Consider the following 20,614-nt stretch of genomic DNA (forward strand, 5'->3'; position numbering starts at 1 on the left):
GACTCTAGATGTCTGTTTGTTAGACTCTAGATGTCTGTACGTTAAACTCTAGATGTCTGTATGTTAGACTCTCGATGTCTGTATGTTAAACTCTAGATGTCTGTATGTTAGACTCTAGATGTCTGTATGTTAGACACTAGATGTCTGTATGTTAAAATATAGATGTCTGTATGTTAGACTCTAGATGTCTGTATGTTCAACTCGAGATGTCTGTATGCTAGACTCTAGATGTCTGTATGTTAGACTCTAGATGTCTGTATGTTAAACTCTAGATGTCTGTATGTTAGACTCTAGATGTCTGTATGCTAGACTCTAGTTGTCTGTATGTTAAACTCTAGATGTCTGTATGTTAGACTCTCGATGTCTGTATGTTAAACTCTAGATGTCTGTATGTTAGACTCTAGATGTCTGTATGCTAAACTCTAGATGTCTATATGTTGAGCTCTGGGTGTGTGTATGTTGAATTCTGGATGTCTATATGTTGAACTCTAGATCTCTGTATGTTAAAACCAAGATATCTGTACTCTAGATGTCTGTGTTAAACTCTAGATGTCTGATAAATCTTTTAGAGTGGGACAACTTTTAAAGGTAAAATAACCATTATTGACTTATATTTCATCTGTAGGGATAGTTTTTACCTAATATATTGTCCCTTTGATAAACTTATTTTCTAAGGATAATATTTAAGTTTACATAGATGTCTGTATGTTAGACTCTAGATGTCTGTATGTTAAACTCAAGATGTCTGTATGTTAAACTCTAGATGTCTGTATGTTAAACTCTAGATGTCTGTTTGTTAAACTCTAGATGTCTGTATGTTAAACTCTGGATGTCTGTATGTTAGACTCTAGATGTCTGTATGTGAGACTCTAGATGTCTGTATGTTAGACTCTAGATGTCTGTATGTAAAGCTCTAAATGTCTGTATGTTGAACTATGGATGTCTGTATGTTAGACTATAGATGTCTGTATGCTAGACTCTCGATGTCTGTATGTTGAACTCTGGATGTCTGTTTGTTAGACTCTAGATGTCTGTACGTTAAACTCTAGATGTCTGTATGTTAGACTCTCGATGTCTGTATGTTAAACTCTAGATGTCTGTATGTTAGACTCTAGATGTCTGTATGTTAGACTCTAGATGTCTGTATGCTAAACTCTAGATGTCTGTATGTTAAAATCTAGATGTCTGTATGTTAGACTCTAGATGTCTGTATGTTAAACTCGAGATGTCTGTATGCTAGACTCTAGATGTCTGTATGTTAGACTCTAAATGTCTGTATGTTAAACTCTAGATGTCTGTATGTTAGACTCTAGATGTCTGTATGCTAGACTCTAGTTGTCTGTATGTTAAACTCTAGATGTCTGTATGTTAGACTCTCGATGTCTGTATGTTAAACTCTAGATGTCTGTATGTTAGACTCTAGATGTCTGTATGTTAAACTCTAGATGTCTATATGTTGAGCTCTGGGTGTGTGTATGTTGAATTCTGGATGTCTATATGTTGATCTCTAGATCTCTGTATGTTAAAACCAAGATATCTGTACTCTAGATGTCTGTATGTTAAACTCTAGATGTCTGATAAATCTTTTAGAGTGGGACAACTTTTAAAGGTAAAATAACCATTATTGACTTATATTTCATCTGTAGGGATAGTTTTTACCTAATATATTGTCCCTTTGATAAACTTATTTTCTAAGGATAATATTTAAGTTTACATAGATGTCTGTATGTTAGACTCTAGATGTCTGTATGTTAAACTCTAGATGTCTGTATGTTAAACTCTAGATGTCTGTTTGTTAAACTCTAGATGTCTGTATGTTAAACTCTGGATGTCTGTATGTTAAACTCTAGATGTCTGTATGTTAGACTCTGGATGTCTGTATGTTAGACTCTAGATGTCTGTATGTTAGACTCTAGATGTCTGTATGTTAAGCTCTAAATGTCTGTATGTTGAACTATGGATGTCTGTATGTTAGACTATAGATGTCTGTATGCTAGACTCTAGATGTCTGTATGTTAAACTATAGATGTTTGTATGTTGAACTCTGGATGTATGTATGTTAGACTCTAGATGTCTGTATGCTAGACTCTAGATGTCTGTATGTTAGACTCTAGATGTCTGTACGTTAGACTCTAGATGTCTGTATGCTAGACTCTAGATGTCTGTATGTTTGACTCTAGATATCTGTATGTTAGACTCTAGATGTATGTACGTTAGACTCTAGATGTCTGTATGCTAGACTTTTGATGTCTGTATGTTAAACTGTAGATGTTCGTTTGTTAGACTCTAGATGTCTGTATGCTAGACTCTAGATGTTTGTATGTAAGACTCTAGATGTCTGTACGTTAAACTCTAGATGTCTGTATGCTAGACTCTTGATGTCTGTATGTTAAAATCTAGATGTCTGTATGCTAGACTCTTGATGTCTGTATGTTAAACTGTAGATGTTCGTTTGTTAGACTCTAGATGTCTGTATGCTCGACTCTAGATGTTTGTATGTAAGACTCTAGATGTCTGTACGTTAAACTCTAGATGTCTGTATGCTAGACTCTTGATGTCTGTATGTTAAAATCTAGATGACTGTATGCTAGACTCTAGATGTCTGTATGTTAAACTCTAGATGTCTGCATGTTAAACTCTAGATTTCTGTTTGTTAGACTCTAGATGTCTGTATGTTGAACTATGGATGTCTGTATGTTAGACTATATATGTCTGTATGCTAGACTCTAGATGTCTGTATGTTGAACTATGGATGTCTGTATGTTAGACTATATATGTCTGTATGCTAGACTCTAGATGTCTGTATGTTTAACTCTGGATGTCTGTATGTTAGACTATATATGTCTGTATGCTAGACTCTAGATGTCTGTTTGTTAGACTCTAGATGTCTGTATGCTAGACTCTATATGTCTGTATGTTAGACTCTAGATGTCTGTATGTTAGACTCTAGATGTCTGTATGTTAGGCTCTAGATGTCTGTATGTTGAACTATGGATGTCTGTATGTTAGACTCGAGATGTCTGTATGCTAGACTCTAGATGTCTGTATGTTAGACTCTGGATGTCTGTACGTTAGACTCTATATGTCTGTACGTTAGACTCTATATGTCTGTAGGCTAGACTCTAGATGTCTGTATGTTAGACTCTATATGTCTGTATGCTAGACTCTAGATGTCTGTACGTTAGACTCTAGATGTCTGTATGCTAGACTCTTGATGTCTGTTTGTTAAACTCTAGATGTCTGTTTGTTAGACTCTAGATGTCTGTATGCTAGACTCTAGATGTCTGTATGTTAGACTCTAGACGTCTGTATGTTAGGCACTAGATGTCTGTACGTTAAACTCTAGATGTCTGTATGCTAGACTCTTGATGTCTGTATGTTAGACTCTAGATGTCTGTATGTTAGGCACTAGATGTCTGTATGTTAAACTCTAGATGTCTGTATGCTAGACTCTAGTTGTCTGTATGTTAAACTGTAGATGTCTGTATGTTAAACTCTAGATGTCTGTATGTTAAACTCTAGATGTCTGTATGTTAAACTCTAGATGTATGTATGTTGAACTCTGGATGTATGTATGTTAGTCTCTAGATGTCTGTATGCTAGACTCTAGATGTATGTATGTTTGACTCTAGATGTCTGTATGTTAGACTAGATGTCTGTATGTTAGACACTAGATGTCTGTATGTTAAACTCTAGATGTCAGGGCTTTCAGTTGATTGTTATTGGATTGCTGTCTCATTGGCGTATATCCCACTTCAGGTTGTATTCATATGTAAGAACATATATAAAAAAGAATATTTGGTATGATTGGCAACGAGACAACTCTCCACACGAGACCAAAATGACACAGAAATTAACAACTACAAAATGTATATGTGACCGTACGGCCTTCAACAATGAGTAAAGCCCATATCACATAGTCAGATATAGTCTTTATAATCATTGTAAAAAGATACACGCAAAATATAAAGAAATAAGGAAAGCTTTAGAATCAAAACCGAAAAGGTCAAACGAGAGAAACTATTAACACAGATAAATTATGTGATCGCCAGACTCGGTACTATCAATAATGAATTCCGTAACTATTCTCGGTGCATATTGAAAAAGGAAAGCTCTAATTAAGCGACATTAATTATTTCTGCACTCAAAAATCTAACTACTGTGATAATGATTATGTGAATAGTAAGAGAAATTCGTCTAAAGGAATTAAATAATCGTCAACACAATAAGCACTGGAAACAAAACATGGATTGGAAAGTAAAAACTAGTATCTGTACTATTTGTACAAGAACAAAACAAGAGATATATCTACATATGCATCCATTTATTATAATATGAAATAAAAAAAACCATCAAGAGATTTGGTATTGACGACCAGTAACATCACAGCGTATTGACAGATATCTGCAATAAAAAGAAAACAAATTATATGCATTGACAAAAAAAAATTAACAACCAAATGATACACATACTACCAGGTAGTAATATTAGATCTTCTATTGTTAATAAATAATTTGTTGATATAAAAAAAAAAGAAGATGTGGTATGATTGTCAATGAGACAACTCTCCACAAGAGACCAACATGACACTAAAAATAACAAATGTAGGTCACCATACGACCTTCAACAATAAGCAAAACCCATACCCCATAGTCAGCTATAAAAGGCCCCGAAATGACAATGTAAAACAATTCAAACGAGAAAACTAACGGCTTTATTTATGTATTTGAATATGATAACACAGTTTTATGTAATTGTTCCAACATATGTGTTAAAGAAAGGCAACGAGTCATTGGAATAGCGTGCACATGAGTGTTTGCTATCTCCTGCAATTCTACTATTACTCCTTCGCAATTTTTAGAGGAATTAAATATTTTGTTAATATTCACTTTTTGATCAAAGAAACGTGTAACATTTCAAATAAACAGTTCTACATTCCTTGAAGCAAGTTGATAATATCAAATATGGAAGCCCTGACAGTTGTAATTCTAGATAAGAGCAATTGACTCTTTGTACTGGTGATATCTTTTCATACTAACAGTGAAATCTGTATTATTTAAAGCTGTTACTAGTATACAAAACGACATATGTGTAGTCCATCACATTATTTCTAAAAGAGCTATAAAGAAATCTTTAAAAGTATACTACTGAAATATTCTTTACTTATTTCACTTATTAATTCAAAAGAAATGTAGCTTGAATTCTTTATTTCTACAATGCAGTTAAAATTTTAGCACTTGGTACTTTGCTTTTTCTAGCTACAACAATGAGCACACCCCATATGGAATTTACTGACCCCATATATACCGTATTAGGTCACTAGCACACTAGCACACTATGTAACTAATAATACTAGTTCAGTGATGATGAACGCCATACTAAACTCCAAATTATACACAAAAAACTAAAGTTAAAAATAATACAAGACTAACAAAGGCCAGAGGCTCCTGACTTGGGACAGGCGCAAAAATGCGGCGGGGTTAAACATGTTTATGAGATCTCAACCCTCCCCCTATACCTCTAGCCAATGTAGAAAAGTAAACGCATAACAATACGCACATTAAAATTCAGTTCAAGAGAAGAAACTATATGTCAGTACTTTTGACTTACCTATATACATACTAGCAAGTTCAATAGCCTAGGTATTTATAGCTATTGGTCGTCATCAACATTAGGATCAATCGTTATTGATACTGCAGGCGAAAACAATAGTGTAAAAAGTAATGAAGCGCCAATTACTGAAAAGAAGAAAAGAAGAAAATCTTAAATATTTTTAATAAAAATCTACACCTGTCAATTTTTAATTTTAATTACTTTTTCAAAATTTTTCATCTTTGTTTTCTGAAGAAAAAAAAACACTTTTAAAAATTGTAGACAGAGATCACACGGTCTTGTTTGTATGTTTGTGGTTATTCTGTTTTTGTGTTTTTGGGAGTAGGAGGGGTTTCTGTTAATTTTGTTTAAAGGGGTGGGTTGGGGTAATACATCAGAATTCTATAAACAGTCGATGTTCGTGTCAACTTGTTCGTGTTCTTATGTGAAGCAGATTCTAGGTTAAAATAAACATGTAAAATATGCTTAATTTGGTGTTCAAATTTAGACGAATTATGTTCAAAACATTTTGACCTCCTTTTGACTTAACTATGACCATTAACTTATTCCTGAAGTTTCTAGGATTTGCTACTTTGAATTAAGTATTTCTAGAAGTTGTGGAGCTGGTTATTAGTAGAATAATCTCAATTCTATTTAGGTTTCAAATGGCGGACTTTAACTTCTTGTCATTGGAAGCACGTGTCAATGTGTTTCTTAATAGGGTTTATGGGTGGGGTTTTTTCTTGCATTTTTGAAACTCAAATTGATAAAAACTCAAAAGTAATATTGAGAGTCTCCCTAAGAGACATAGGCATGCACATTTTTATAGGGTAGTGCAATTGCAAGGCTGTAATAAATGCAAATAACATAAATATTTTGATCTTGATTTTATTTTTATTTAGTTAAATTTCCTTTGATGAGATCGATAAGACTGGGATTCGTACAAGGGTTCGCAGGTCCATTTTTTTTGGTTTAAATGGAGACCCTTCAAATTACAAAAGAAGCAAGCTCGGCCGAAGTGAATATCAGTTTTTCAAAAGTCAATTAAACCACATATTTACCGAAACAAAAGACAGTAATTGCTTTATTCCATATTCCAGGAGAAATGTATGTGATAGAAATTATTTGCCAAAACTAAATGTACATCAAACGTTGCTTACCAAAATTGTACTCGTAAACGCACGCGACGTTTTGTGCGGTGAATATACCTTTTCCGCAGGTGAATATGCTTATTTATTCAAAACCCCATTCATATAGAAAAACCTACTAAAGTTTTATCAATATGGAATGAACTAGTTTAGGTAATCGTTCTTTAGACAGCAACCAGTCAATATAAACTTTTTAAAACAATATCTTTATTTATGATCCACTTACGCCACCAATCAAGGTTGTTGCCATTTCCACCAAAGCCACCTCCTCCTCCTCCTCCTCCTCCACCGAGGCCACCTCCTCCCCCTCCACCTCCTCCTCCTCCACCGAGGCCACCTCCTCCCCCTCCTCCACCAAAGCCAAAGATTCCACCTCCTCCACCGAAGCCACCGAGGCCACCTCCCCCACCTCCAATCGAACCAGATACAGGAACTGGAAACTCTGGGAGTGGATAAGGATATGCCTGATAAACTGCAGAACCCCCATAGCCTTGTCCATACCCCTTGCCATAACCGCTGTATCCGCCATACCCCTTGCCATAACTGCTGTATCCGCCATACCCTCCGTACCTGCTATTACCTCCATAGCCATATCCGGCGGCACTGGTCAGTGCTACCACACACGAACATAGAATAATGGTGATGGCAATCTTCATCCTGTTCATTAAATACAATGTGAAGACAAACATGTCAATTCATTTGAAGGATCATAATATTTTTATTCTAAATTTAAGGATATTCGCTTGTCATGTTTTGGAATTTTTGTCAGATTTTCGGAATCCTCTGGTTTTATCCATTTGAATGCCTAAAACATTTTTGCCCATTGACCCCCATTTTTCGTTTTATAAATATTTTGCATGCCTTTTGTAAAAATCTTATTTGTTTTTTAATACTTTTTAAGAACTTTAAAAGAGGGACGAAAGATACCAAAGGGACAGTCAAACTCATAAATCGAAAATAAACTGACAACGCCATGGTTCAAAATGAAAAAGACAAACAGACAAACAATAGTACACATGACACAACATAGAAAACTAAAGAATAAACAACACGAACCCCACCAAAAACTAGGGGTGATCTCAGGTGCTCCGGAAGGGTAAGCAGATCCTGCTCCACATGTGGCACCAGTCGTGTTACTAATGTGATAACAAATCCGGTAAATAGTCTAATTCAGTAGGTCACATTCATGAAAGGGAAGGGGTTTGTAGTTACGACGTAAGGAACATATCCGATATCATTTGTGAAACGGTTATTCCATAACGGTCAACCAACTCGTGATGGCGTCCGTAAAATTTACGAAGGGATGATTTCAACTTCACCATTTGGAACTCTTGGTTTAATAGCTTCCTTGTGAGCAGCAACCCTCTATCAAGAAAATCATGATAGGAAATGCAAGCACGGGATTATCGTATCAATTGGGAGATATATACCCAGTACGCAGGTTCTGCTGGAATTTTGCTACATTAACTTGTCAATGATAAAGTTATGAAAAATCAAGAGAAAACATTTTCCCGCCAAAATTTCAATGGTTAATATCTTGAAAACAAGCACATTGAGCTCTTTATTTTTTTCGATTTTTTGCTTCCTTATCTTATCCCGGTCCTACTAAAAAGCGCCCGGGAGCGCCCGGGAAAAGAAAAAGCGCCCGGGGAAAAGAAAAAGCGCCCGGAGAAAGAAAATTAGCGCCCGGAGAAGAAAATTAGCGCCCGGGAGAAGAAAATGATAATCATATATTATTTAACAATATTTTTTTCCCTTTAAAAATAACTAATTATTGCTTGTTTTGTCCTCAATATAAATGGGGATATGTACGATGCTACATCAAAAGTGTTGTTGCACTTTTACATTTTAGATTTCAAAATTGTATATAAGTAAGTAAATAAATATAAATAAGAGTATATATAGAAGAATCATGAAAGACATTGTCCTCGATCAAAATGTATATTTTGTTATTTAAAAATAATCGTGGCCTGATGTCTAATATTTTCGCAACTGCATGGTGAACACTTTTTTATACAGATGCTGAGATAGATTTATTAAATCATTTTATAAAACTAAAACTGCTTCAACATGTTCAATGGCTATGCTTATCAGGGTTTTAATGCTTAGACTTAAATTTAAACCAAACACCTGTTTTTTACCCCCTTGTTTTAACTACGGTACATGTATAGTACTGCTTTTTTTATTTATCTGTGAAATTTGGGTTGTCTTATACATTTCTTATTTTGATATCGTTTTTGAAAAACATGTCTTTTGATGTCTTACATTTTATAAATCTTCCACATAAACTGTGATCCATTATTATCAATCTTTTGAAAAGTATTCATATATTATTGTTAAAATTGAAATATTCATACTTGTTTTTGTGCTTTATTACAAATGTCTATTATCTGAATTTGCAAATTACTTGTCTAAAATAAAAAAAAATAAATGTTCATAACTTAACAAATTTGTCTCATGCCAATAAAATATCTATATATTTTCCCCGGGCGCTTTTTCTGTTCCCCGGGCGCTATATTTTCTTCTCCGGGCGCTTTTTCTTTTCCCCGGGCGCTTTTTCTTCACCCGGGCGCTCCCGGGCGCATTTTAGTAGGACCTTCTTATCCCCTGTCAATGTATACTAGTTTTATGAAAAGCTATTTATTTTGAAACTGAGCAGCGAACTTCCTTGATACGTACTTTATATTACAAAGGTTTTCTTTTTTATCTTTCAAAGCTGAACAGACGGTAGGCTTGTCAAATAACGAGAAAGAGATTGCTGGGGTAGACTTTTCATTTCCCGAGGAACAGGTTGATGTGGATAGGATTTCAAATTAACATAAGATATATCAATTTGAGCTTGCTTAAAAAATCATGAAAATTCTGCAATCTTTGGTTGAAAATTTATACTAGTAATTTAAAATAGCGTAATCCACATTGTAAGTCTTAAAAAGCACTTTATTTTCGAATTGAAGTAAGGGATTAATGGTATTAAATGAATGACAAATATACAATAGCGGCGCATATCTTGAAATTGAAATATATTTTTATTTTTTTATTTTTTTTAAAAGCATCTTGACCTTATAAATTGAATTCCAACATAAGTTGGCAGAATTTTCATAACTTTTTTAAAAATGTTACATCAAAATGGTATTCCTTCTGTTTCTGAGACCAAAAAATCAATTCGAAAATATAGTGTTTTTTTTTTTTTTAAATATACAATGTGAATAATACGTCTTTTTCAATTTAATGAAAAAATTAATAATTTCAGAATTGTGTATCGTTTCTTTAGTTCACTATCATATAGCTGATCTCCTTACCTGTCCGAGTGAAGCTCCTGATTGTCATGAATATTATAAAGATCAATTCCAGGTTATATACTGTCTGGAAATTTGACATAATTTATGTAATAAAACGGATTGGGTACTCGTCAAAGGCGTGAACTTATCATCCCTTTATTCTCTGTTCTCTCACTTCCTAATAAGTAAACATTCTAACCCTGACCAATAAAACGTGTAACATGACTGCTTAAGGTTATAAATCGACATGACTGCTTAAGATTTTAAATCGAAGGCATAGAGAATTTCCGAAAGCAAATATTCAGGTAGTCTTTATTACCCAGACAGATAATTATATGAATACTTTGAAAAATAAAGCTGCTGGATGATCGATATTAATATTCAGGTGAATTTCACATAAGGTTGTTCCACAGGTTTTTATTTTTAACATACCTTCATTTCTTATCTAGTCTACCCTAACTTCTTGTCTATCCGTCACTTGTTTTCTGACCCCACTACATTGAGTTACTGATACTCGATCAGAGCCCTGGTACCCGAGGTAATCATCGCCTCAGTAGTCAGTACTGCGTTACTGATACTCGAGCAGAGCCCGGGTACCCGAGGTTATCATCGCCTCAGTCGTCAGTACTTCGTTACCGATACTCGATCAGAGCCCTGGTACCCGAGGTTATCATCGCCTCAGTAGTCAGTATTTCGTTACTGATACTCGATCAGAGCCCGGATACCCGATCAGAACCCGGATACCCGAGGTTATCATCGCCTCAGTAGTCAGTACTTCGTTACTGATACTCGAGCAGAACCCTGTTACCCGAGGTTATCATCGCCTCGTTATTCAGTACTTAGTTACTGATACTTGATCAGAGCCCTGGTACCCGAGGTTATCATCGCCTTAGTAGTCAATACTTCGTTACTGATACTCGATCAGAGCCCGGATACCCGAGGTTATCATCGCCTCAGTAGTCAGTACTTCGTTACTGATACTCGAGCAGAGCCCTGATACCCGAGGTTATCATCGCCTCCAGGGGCGTAGCTAGGCAATTTTGATGTGTACGCAATGCCGGAGAAGGTAGTCATACAGCCGGGGGTCTGGGGGCCGCTAAAGCTCTGGGGTAAACGGTTCAAAATCCTGCATTCTCGCAATTTCCGAGGACTTAAAACGACCTCACAGAAATCTTACTTTCAGGAGAAACAAGTCAACTTTGGAAATAAATAATCAGAGAAAAACAAAGAAACCCGTACTGTTGGGCTTAACAATTTGTTTTATCTTTTCTTTTTGTATAGTGGGTTAAAATGGCTTGATTAGGTATATTTTATTTGTTACCTAATCATGGTGAACCCACTTTACATTAGAAACAAACTAATTTCTAAGCCAACACTGTGCAACTTAAATGGCATTTTTCTTATTGAGATAATACATAGATAAAAATTCGAATCAGACACATATTTTTATGTTTTATTTCATGAGTGAACAAGCAGTGTTTTTCAGCTTTTTTTTTCTCTCAAAGTTAATTCTGAAAAATCAATGCCCATTTCCTTTCTTTTTTCTACTAAAGATGTCCAAAATCGTGTCTGTTTTAAATTTTTTTCTTAGTATATTTTCAAAAGACCGAGTCCAGATAAACGATTCGTTTTCATTGTATTTCTCAACTAGGTCTTCACTCTTCTCATGGTACTAAAGAACCGTTCTGCCCGCGTTGCCGTCGAGACCGGCATACATGCAAATACATTAAGTATATGAAAGATTCCCGGGTGTCCTTGGTTTATAACATTTAATGTTTCCTGCAGCTTGTTAGGAATGTTATCAAAATATCCAGTCCATTTTGTTAACCATCTCCGAATTTCGATCTTGAAATTCGTCTTTTGTAACATGGGCATCATCTGCATTCCATTAAAGATAATGTCCCCAACAGCTAAAGTAAGTTGATCAATGTTTTTTGGGATTAACTTTTGTGCGACATAACGTGGCTCTGCTGTCAGAAGTCTTGTATTCAACTCTGTTATCAAATGATCGACGAAAGGTAGATACATGTTCAGTTTCATAAGAATGAAGTGATGTCCATGGTCTCTTAAGAATGTCATATTCATTTCATCAGTTATTTTGAAATCTTCTGAAAAGATGTCAGGGTAAGGAGGCATAGAAGACGTGACAACTGTGTTTTGACACCCGGAGGACTCAGCCATTTTTAAATTGTTTGTATCAGCAACAGAATCACGATGCTGATTTCGTAAATGAAAAGGGAAGACTAGTTTTCGGAACGGAATATAGCTACAAAGTGATCATTAACATATGTTTATTTTTTTTTTATTAACTTCGTTACTTTAGTTAAATTCTTCCTTGATTTACCATATTTTTTTGTGAGATTTTCGATGTGTACGCAACTGCGTTTTTGCGTACGGGTTGCTACGCGCCTGGCCTCAGTAGTCAATACTTCGTTACTGATACTCGAGCAAAACCCTGTTACCCGAGTTTATCATCAACTCGTTATTCAGTACTTCGTTACTGATACTCGATCAGAGCCCGGATACCCGAGGTTATCATCGCCTCAGTAGTCAGTTCTTCGTTACTGATACTCGAGCAGAGCCCTGATACCCGAGGTTATCATCGCCTCAGTAGTCAGTACTTCGTTACTGATACTCGAGCGGAACCCTGTTACCTGAGATTATCATCGCCTCGTTATTCAGTACTTATTTCTGATACTCGAGCAGAACCCTGGTACCCGAGGTTATCATCGCCTCAGTAGTCAGTATTTCGTTACTGATTCTCGAGCAGAGCCCTGGTACCCGAGGTAATCATCGCCTCAGTAGTCAGTAATTCGTTACTGATACTAGATCAGAGCCCGGATACCCGAGGTTATCATCGCATCAGTAGTCAGTACTTCGTTACTGATACTCGAGCAGAGCCGTGGTACCCGAGGTTATCATCGCCTCAGTAGTCAGTACTTCGTTACTGATAATGATACTCGAGCAGAGCCCTGGTACCCGAGGTTATCATCGCCTCAGTAGTCAGTACCCGAGTTTATCATCGCCTCAGTATTACTGACAAGAGATACAAGTGTGACCAGGTGGAATAAGGCTGAGATAAATTGAATGCAGAACGTTCATATATTTTAATAAATATAATATAGAAGGCAACGACAGATCTGAAATATACAGATAATGACAAATAAATACAACTTTACATATAAATGCATATGAATATATCATTTTGTAGCAACTAATGTATATTATGTTTAATTACACAATTGCAAATAAATAATAATGCAAAATACAGCTAAATGACAACTCTGAATGTAAACAATTTGTTAATTAGTGCTAATGAAAACTGTTCACTAAAGTAAGTTGACCATACTCACGGCCGACACTCGGCTAACCGAGAGTTTGGTCGGTTAATCTATATTGAGTATGCGGCTATATCGGCGGTTGGTCTGTTAATCGGGTTGGTTATACGTCTGTTAAGAGTAAAACTCACAATTTAATGTTAAACTCTGTTAAATATACAGATTTTTGCCATATTATGAGAACCACATCAAAAAAAAGAAAAGTGTCTGACAAAATGATATCTATCATAGAACATTTTCCACCAGTTAAAAAAATGCATAGCCTGCGCAGTTTTAAGTAATACGAAAAGGCGTCTCGCAAGTATGTGGTTTTTATGCTTGTACGCATAGCAATATTTTGGATAAAAGGCTAAAAAACATTTTTATATATGATTTAAAGGACACAAAATAGTACTTTGGTTCTAAAAAAATAATTGTCATTGATAAATATTTCATAATGTTTATATAAGTTGAGTAATACCACATTTAAATGAATATTAGGGGAATACAGTCTGTTAATGGGTTGGACAATTTAAATCGTGTCAGTTAAGAGTTATTTAGCCACGACAATAGTCTTACTACCTTTAGTTTATATTTTCACATTGAAAAAAATGAGATGTACTCTTGACGAAAAAATTACAATACGGTGCAACAGTATCCTTATAGAAAGAGAACTTTTATTTTAATTTTATTTCTTTGCATTTCATTGAAGGGTGTGTCACTTCAATATAGCGTTATATGGACTGATTGGCCGCTCGAATTCGCACGAATTTATTATTTACGCCAAGTTATCAATCAGCCTTATATTTTTTTGTCTGTTCAAAGTCTGTAACATCTATGAATCTGTCATGTGTTGCAATGCAGCTGGTTAAATTCCATGCGTTTTCTTTGAAATACCAATTTTCTACATCAGGAATAGATCACCTTATGCCGGCGTCACACATTGGCGTATAGACCGGCGTGCACCAAACGTACAGAGAAAATTGACAAAGTCGGTATACGTTAGTTGCATGCCATATGAACGCTTAGCAATCGTTCAAAGCGCGTTGCATAAGTTTGTAGTACGTCGAAATACAAAGGTAAAATTGAGAAAGGAAATGGGGAATGTGTCAAAGCGACAACAACCCGACCATAGAGCAGGCCAAGGCCACCAATGGGTCTTCAATGTAGAGAGAAACTCCCGCACCCGTAGGCGTCCTTCAGCTGGCCCCTTAAACAATAGAATGAAATTCAAAACAGTGTGGCTGTGGCCATTGATTGACACATTAAATTCATCCATTAACTGTGACAATTTACGTGAACGTTTGTCTGTAACGACCACTGTTCACGACGTACCTACGATAGACTTTTAAACTGTGGGATCACCAAAGGTTTCTTAACGCCTTTAATTATAAAATAATTCGAAAAATTAATCAGGAATAACCTTTATGTTTTGATTTATATAATTGATATAAATCAAAACATCGTGTTATTTCTGATTATTTTTTCGAATTACTTTATTAAATGGTTGAGAACCTTTGGTGACCCCATAGTTTAAGTGTCTTTAAAAAGTACATAGTGAGCAGTGGTCGTTACATACAAACGTTCACCTAAATTGTCCCAGTCAATGGATGAATTTAATGTGTCAATCAATGGCCACAGCCACACTGTTTTGAATTTCATTCTATGTATACTAGATCACACAAGACTAACAAAGGCTAGAGGCTCCTGACTTGGGACAGGCGCAAAATTGCGGTGGGGATAAACATGTTTATGAGATATCAACTCTCCCCTATTCCTCTAGCCAATGAAGAAAAGTAAATACGCTTGATGAACGCTACAATCCCAGGAAATTTGTATGCAGCATAAAAAACATACAACATACGCCAACATACGTTTCTAGTACGCCCAACACACGCTTAAAGCTCGTTTTGCACACGTTACAAATATGATTGACAGGTTAAATGCATCCAAAATTACTAGCGTATTGGCAGCGTAAATGATTTTGAACACGCCAGTGCTATACGCTGATGTGTGACGCCGGTATTAGTTGTGTTTCCTCAATGCTTTTCAACTTCGTATTTTATTTGGCCTTTTAAACATTTTTTTCGTCACTGATGAGTTTTTCGTAGACAAAACGCGTGTCTGGCGTAAATATAAAATTTCAATCCTGGTATCTATGAGGAGTTTATTTCCGGTATGTATTGTCTTTTGAAATTAATATTACTTTGATATTACACTTTTTGAAACCATTTCTATCAATTTCAGATTCCATTGTCTAAACTTATGTTTCATTGTTCATGTGTTGTTTCCATATATTCTAGCCACTAATCTTGAGTCTATCCCTTTATTCAGATAACACCCCATATAGCAATTAAATTATGCTTGTAATGTCATTCATAACTCTTAACAGACCAATTAACAGACCGAGTTTTATACATCCGACCCATTAACAGACCACATTTTTATCAAAAATTGATTTATGTCACCAAAATACAGTTTTTCGTGTAGATTTTTCACATATTGATGTTAATATGGTAAACAAACATAATGCCTGTCTTCTTTCGATGTTCAAAATATTGTATGCAAGTAAACTCAACTAACTTGTCATTTTTGTGTACATTTTGTGTGTGTAAAATGTGTATAAATTTACTGATGAGTAACTCGCCTTTTCATTTTATAGATCATTTATTGAAGCTAGAAAAAAAAATAATTACACCACTGGATTCAGTACTCCAAATCGTTTTGTCAGACATGAATAGTTTTTATGATATAAATATAATTAAAAAGTTATACAATGAAACATACTGACCTTGCAATGATTTTCTCGATAACACCTGATTAACAGACTTTAGCCAACCCGATTAACAGACCAACCGCCGATATAGCCGCATACTCAATATAGATTAACCGACCAAACTCTCGGTTAGCCGAGTGTCGGCCGTGATACTACTATATAAAATACTATACGACATTGAAAGTTAATTACAGGTAAATAAGAAAATATAAAGTTTGAAATACAACTAGCAAAGTAAATGAAACTAAATAAAATAATTAAGTCAAAAACATTTAACCATAAACTAATTTGAAAAACCCTTAAATGTAAATACCTTATAATGCTGGCTACGGCTCTTGATGTTGTTTCTGGTGTTTCTTATTCTGCATTGACAATATAGTAAAAAAGTACATTATACAATTATGGCCCGTTGAAGAGGTGAATATCCAAAATTGTCAACACGAGAAGGTTATTTCATTGAGGGCGCAGCCCGAAGTGAAATAACTTTTAAGGGTTGACAATTTTGGATATTCATCGATTCTAAGGGGCCACAATTGTTTTATTATACCGAACTAACAGTGGAAGTGCATTTCGAACACTTACTATACTATAGTCTATAGTTTTAACATAACACACAGACTGACGTTTGAAAATACATTTGTGTTCGATTTTCTCGAATATACAACAAAAGTAGAATCTTTTTGTAAAATATTAATGGCCCTGAAAAGGACCGTTTATAAGAGACATCATCGGCTACTGCCACTCTCAGCTCTATTTGTGTCCAATGCCGTATTTCCTCGTCTCTCGATGGGCTTCCAGTGTAACGTGAACGCTGCCATTTTGTTTATTTACGTTTGTGACGTCATTTTTATGGGAGGTAACTCAAGTACAAATAAACAAACTCAAAAGGTTATTCACCGCTGAATAATAGGGTTATTCACCGCTGGTGTAAATTCTTCAGGGTTATTCGTCCTTCCTTCAATTGAATGAAAATTAACTGAATTATTCCATGTCACGTGATTACGTTTCACCCAATAGAATTGTTTGAAATATATGTAAGGTAATATGAGGCAGGCATAACCTGTGAATGGGGACGAAGTCTGTATGTATTTTTTTTTTACCTCAAACATGTTAATAAAGGAAACGGAAATACCGTAACGTTCCCGATTTCGGTTCTGTGGTTAGGGATTTAGCTGTGACGTTTGTTTAAGTTATGACGTCATATTCAATGTAAACAAAAGAAACGCTTCCATCAGGTAACGTTTTTTTTCAAATCAAACAATTATTAAAAATGAAATTGTATTGAGTTCCAATCTTATATTTTACTAGACTGATACATATAATTTTCTTTTCAAAGTCTCATGCAAACAAGACAGATTTCTGCGCAAATGCGGGGAAACCCGGAACAGGAACTAGATCTGAAAAAAAAGTTAACGATTTTGAGTTCATTAGTAGAATGAAAAATTCGGGAAATTTTCCCGATTTTTTTTTTTTTTTTTTTTTTTTATTGATTTTTCTACCGTAATTGGGGACTTCGTCCCCATATAATAATATATATAGTCATCAGGTGAACTGTTAAACTAGATAGAACCAGATAAAACAACTATTAAGTAAGGTAGTTTGTCCAATAGCCAGTGGTGAGTAAATATCAAAGAGCCCAAACAGAGTATTTTGGATTCATTGAACCATATAATACAAAATATGTTCAATATAGTAAGATCATTATAGTATAGGATAAAATAGATATAAACTTAGTACAAAGTTGGGAATAATATCAAATATACACATGGAAAAAAGTATTGCAACACCTTGATTTTTTTGGATGAAATATAATAAAATATTTGTGTAATATTATTGAAACATAGTTTATGATAACATTGGCATTGAAACGAACAAAAAATGTTTGAAAATAAAAGATTTATATAACCACAACTTTAATAACAAAATGAAGTGTTTTTTGTACAACTTTTACTGTAGTCGAACTTTACAATGTCAGACATTTCAAAATTAATCTTCAGATGACTGTTCATATCATGGTTGATCGTTATACGCCAAAGAATTAGTACATTGTGCGCAGTCTCCATTCAAACGGATAACCGCATCTAAACGTCTTCTGATTCCTGCCAACAATCGACTAATTTGTTGCTAAGGTAGCAGCAACCATTTCTGATGAGGGCATTGTTTATTGCATGGTGTGTTTGAACTTGGGTGGCCTTTCGCGCACGTTTCGCCCAATAGTGTCCCATATATGCTCGATATGGTTCAAATCCGGGCTACGATCCGTCCAAGGAAGATGAACCGAATTCCATTGGAACAATGGATCTTCATCCACGATGCTAATTTTCAACTTTAGCAAGCTCTGCACTACATTGGATACGGAAAACTGTGTGTCTGCTCGTAGGCAATGGTCTCCGAAATGGTCTTATCGCACAATAACCAGTAGCGATGAGTCGATCTCAAACAGTTCTTGTTAAAAGGCTCCTGTATGCCCACCACTCTCTTTTTAGGATTGTATTGTATGCAATGGGTTTCCTTCTGACCAACCTTCATTATGCTTGATTTTCCTTAGAAAATGGCATAGGGGTCTTCTTTATCTCGGAAGGTCTTTAACATCGTTTAGTGCCTTATTTTTATTCTCAAAACGACTTATAGTGGAATGGTGATGACCAACAATACGTTGTTACAGCGACATCACTACTTCATCATACTGATAATCTGCCATCTTGCTACAGTTCAGAGTTGTCGAGGACCCATTTCAAGGTGTCAATCACATAACTTTAAAAACTTGGTTATTTAAAGTGTTGAGAACAATGAGGATGAAAACATCTGTTTTGCTGTTTACGGGTACAGTAGCTGCATGTGCAGATAAAAACTTATCGAGTCGATATTTATTGATTAAACTCAAGTGATACTTAAATAATGTTTAAGTAGTTCTATTTTACCAAATTATATCACAAAAAAATAAAAAGTGTTTTTTTTAATTTCAATTTCAATTTGGTGTTGCAATACTTTTTTCCATGTGTATAGATAATATGTATATAAATGAACTTGTCCACATACTCCCCAGCTAAGTATTAATCGTCTCGATAATGCAAATATCTATATCCACATACTCCCTTTACTATCATAATAAATAACACAAAAAATATCATAATAAATAACACAAAAAATAAGTCACAAAAATAGGACACAAAATTAGAGACAAAAATAAGACACACAAAAATATAAAGACATAACTATGTACAACAAATGTCCTGAATGAATTTACTTAGAAAAAATAGAATTTGGAAGTCTATTTGGATTTGTATGTTTCCCGGCAGTTGTTCTAGTTGTTCGTCTTGGTATAAACATATCATCTGAACTGTCTGATTCACTGCTGTTATCATCCACATATTGTTGTATATTACATTTAATGACATCACGACGATTCAAAGTTCTTGAAACACCAGCGCCATCATTAGGTTCTACAGTGACGGTGTTTTCTGACAAACGCACTACACGATAAACAGTTGAGCTCCAAGTGTCTTGTATCTTATTTCTTCCATGTACACCACGGTTTCTAATATACACCTTGTCATCGACACAAATTTCAGGATTGAAACGTTTCTCATCATGTTTAGTCTTGCGGTATTCAGCACGATCTTTTGTCTGCTCCCCAGCTTTTTCGTAAGCATATCGTAAACGATTCTGATGCGCAATAATCCATTCATCTAACGATTGATCAGTTTCATCAGTCTGATTTGTTCCAAGTAAAAAGTCAATTGGCAATTTAGGACTACGACCAAACAATAAATAATAAAGACTATAACCTGTTGCTGAGTTCTGTGACACATTGTGTGAAAAGACAAGTTCCGGTAAATACTTCGGCCAATGTTTCTTCGTATGAGTGATTTCAGAAGATTGTGTAGTGTTCTATAAAAGCGTTCACATTGTGCGTTTCCTTCGGGATGATAAGGTGTAGTTCGAGATCTACTAATTTGGTACAGTTTACAAAGCTGACAGATAACATCAGATTCAAAGTTCCGACCTTGATCGGAGTGTAGACGCTCTGGTACTCCATATACACAAAACCATTCAGTCAATAATATAAGCAACAGTGTCTGCTTTCTGATCTTTTGTAGGTACTGCACGAGTAAACTTTGTAAAAATATCCGTCATAACTAATACATTTTCTTTTCCGTGTGCTGGTTCAAGAACAGTAAAGTCAATTGCAAGTATTTGTAACGGTTTGTTAGCTATCAAATGGCCTATTGCTGGTCTTATGGCAGGTTGTGGCATCTTTGAAACAATGCAACGTTCACATGATTTACAATAATCCTTGATATGCCTAAACATTCCCGGCCAATAACACCTGATTCTAATACTGCAGAAAGTGCGCTCAATTCCTTGATGCCCTAATTTATCATGACAGTTCTTCAATACTTTGTCCCGTAACACGGCTGGTAAAATTAATTGTTTCAATTGTCCCTGATTTGGATCAATGATTACCCTATAAACTAAACTATCTACAACTTCAATACGGTC

At 35.2% G+C, this 20,614-nt stretch overlaps 1 protein-coding gene across 1 annotated transcript in view; it reads right to left on the reverse strand.

Annotated features, from left to right (window-relative positions):
• Positions 1-4,305: 4,305 nt before the first annotated feature.
• The window catches only part of LOC143073630 (uncharacterized), a 47,227-nt gene continuing 30,918 nt past the window's right edge, over positions 4,306-20,614 (reverse strand). The window contains exon 4 of the mRNA XM_076249311.1: positions 4,306-4,404. The gene's annotated coding sequence lies outside the window, so the exon portion shown is untranslated. The remainder of the gene's footprint in view (positions 4,405-20,614) is intronic.

The sequence above is a fragment of the Mytilus galloprovincialis genome, chromosome 4 (genome assembly GCF_965363235.1).
Source record: "Mytilus galloprovincialis chromosome 4, xbMytGall1.hap1.1, whole genome shotgun sequence".
Taxonomy (NCBI): Eukaryota; Metazoa; Mollusca; class Bivalvia; order Mytilida; family Mytilidae; genus Mytilus; species Mytilus galloprovincialis.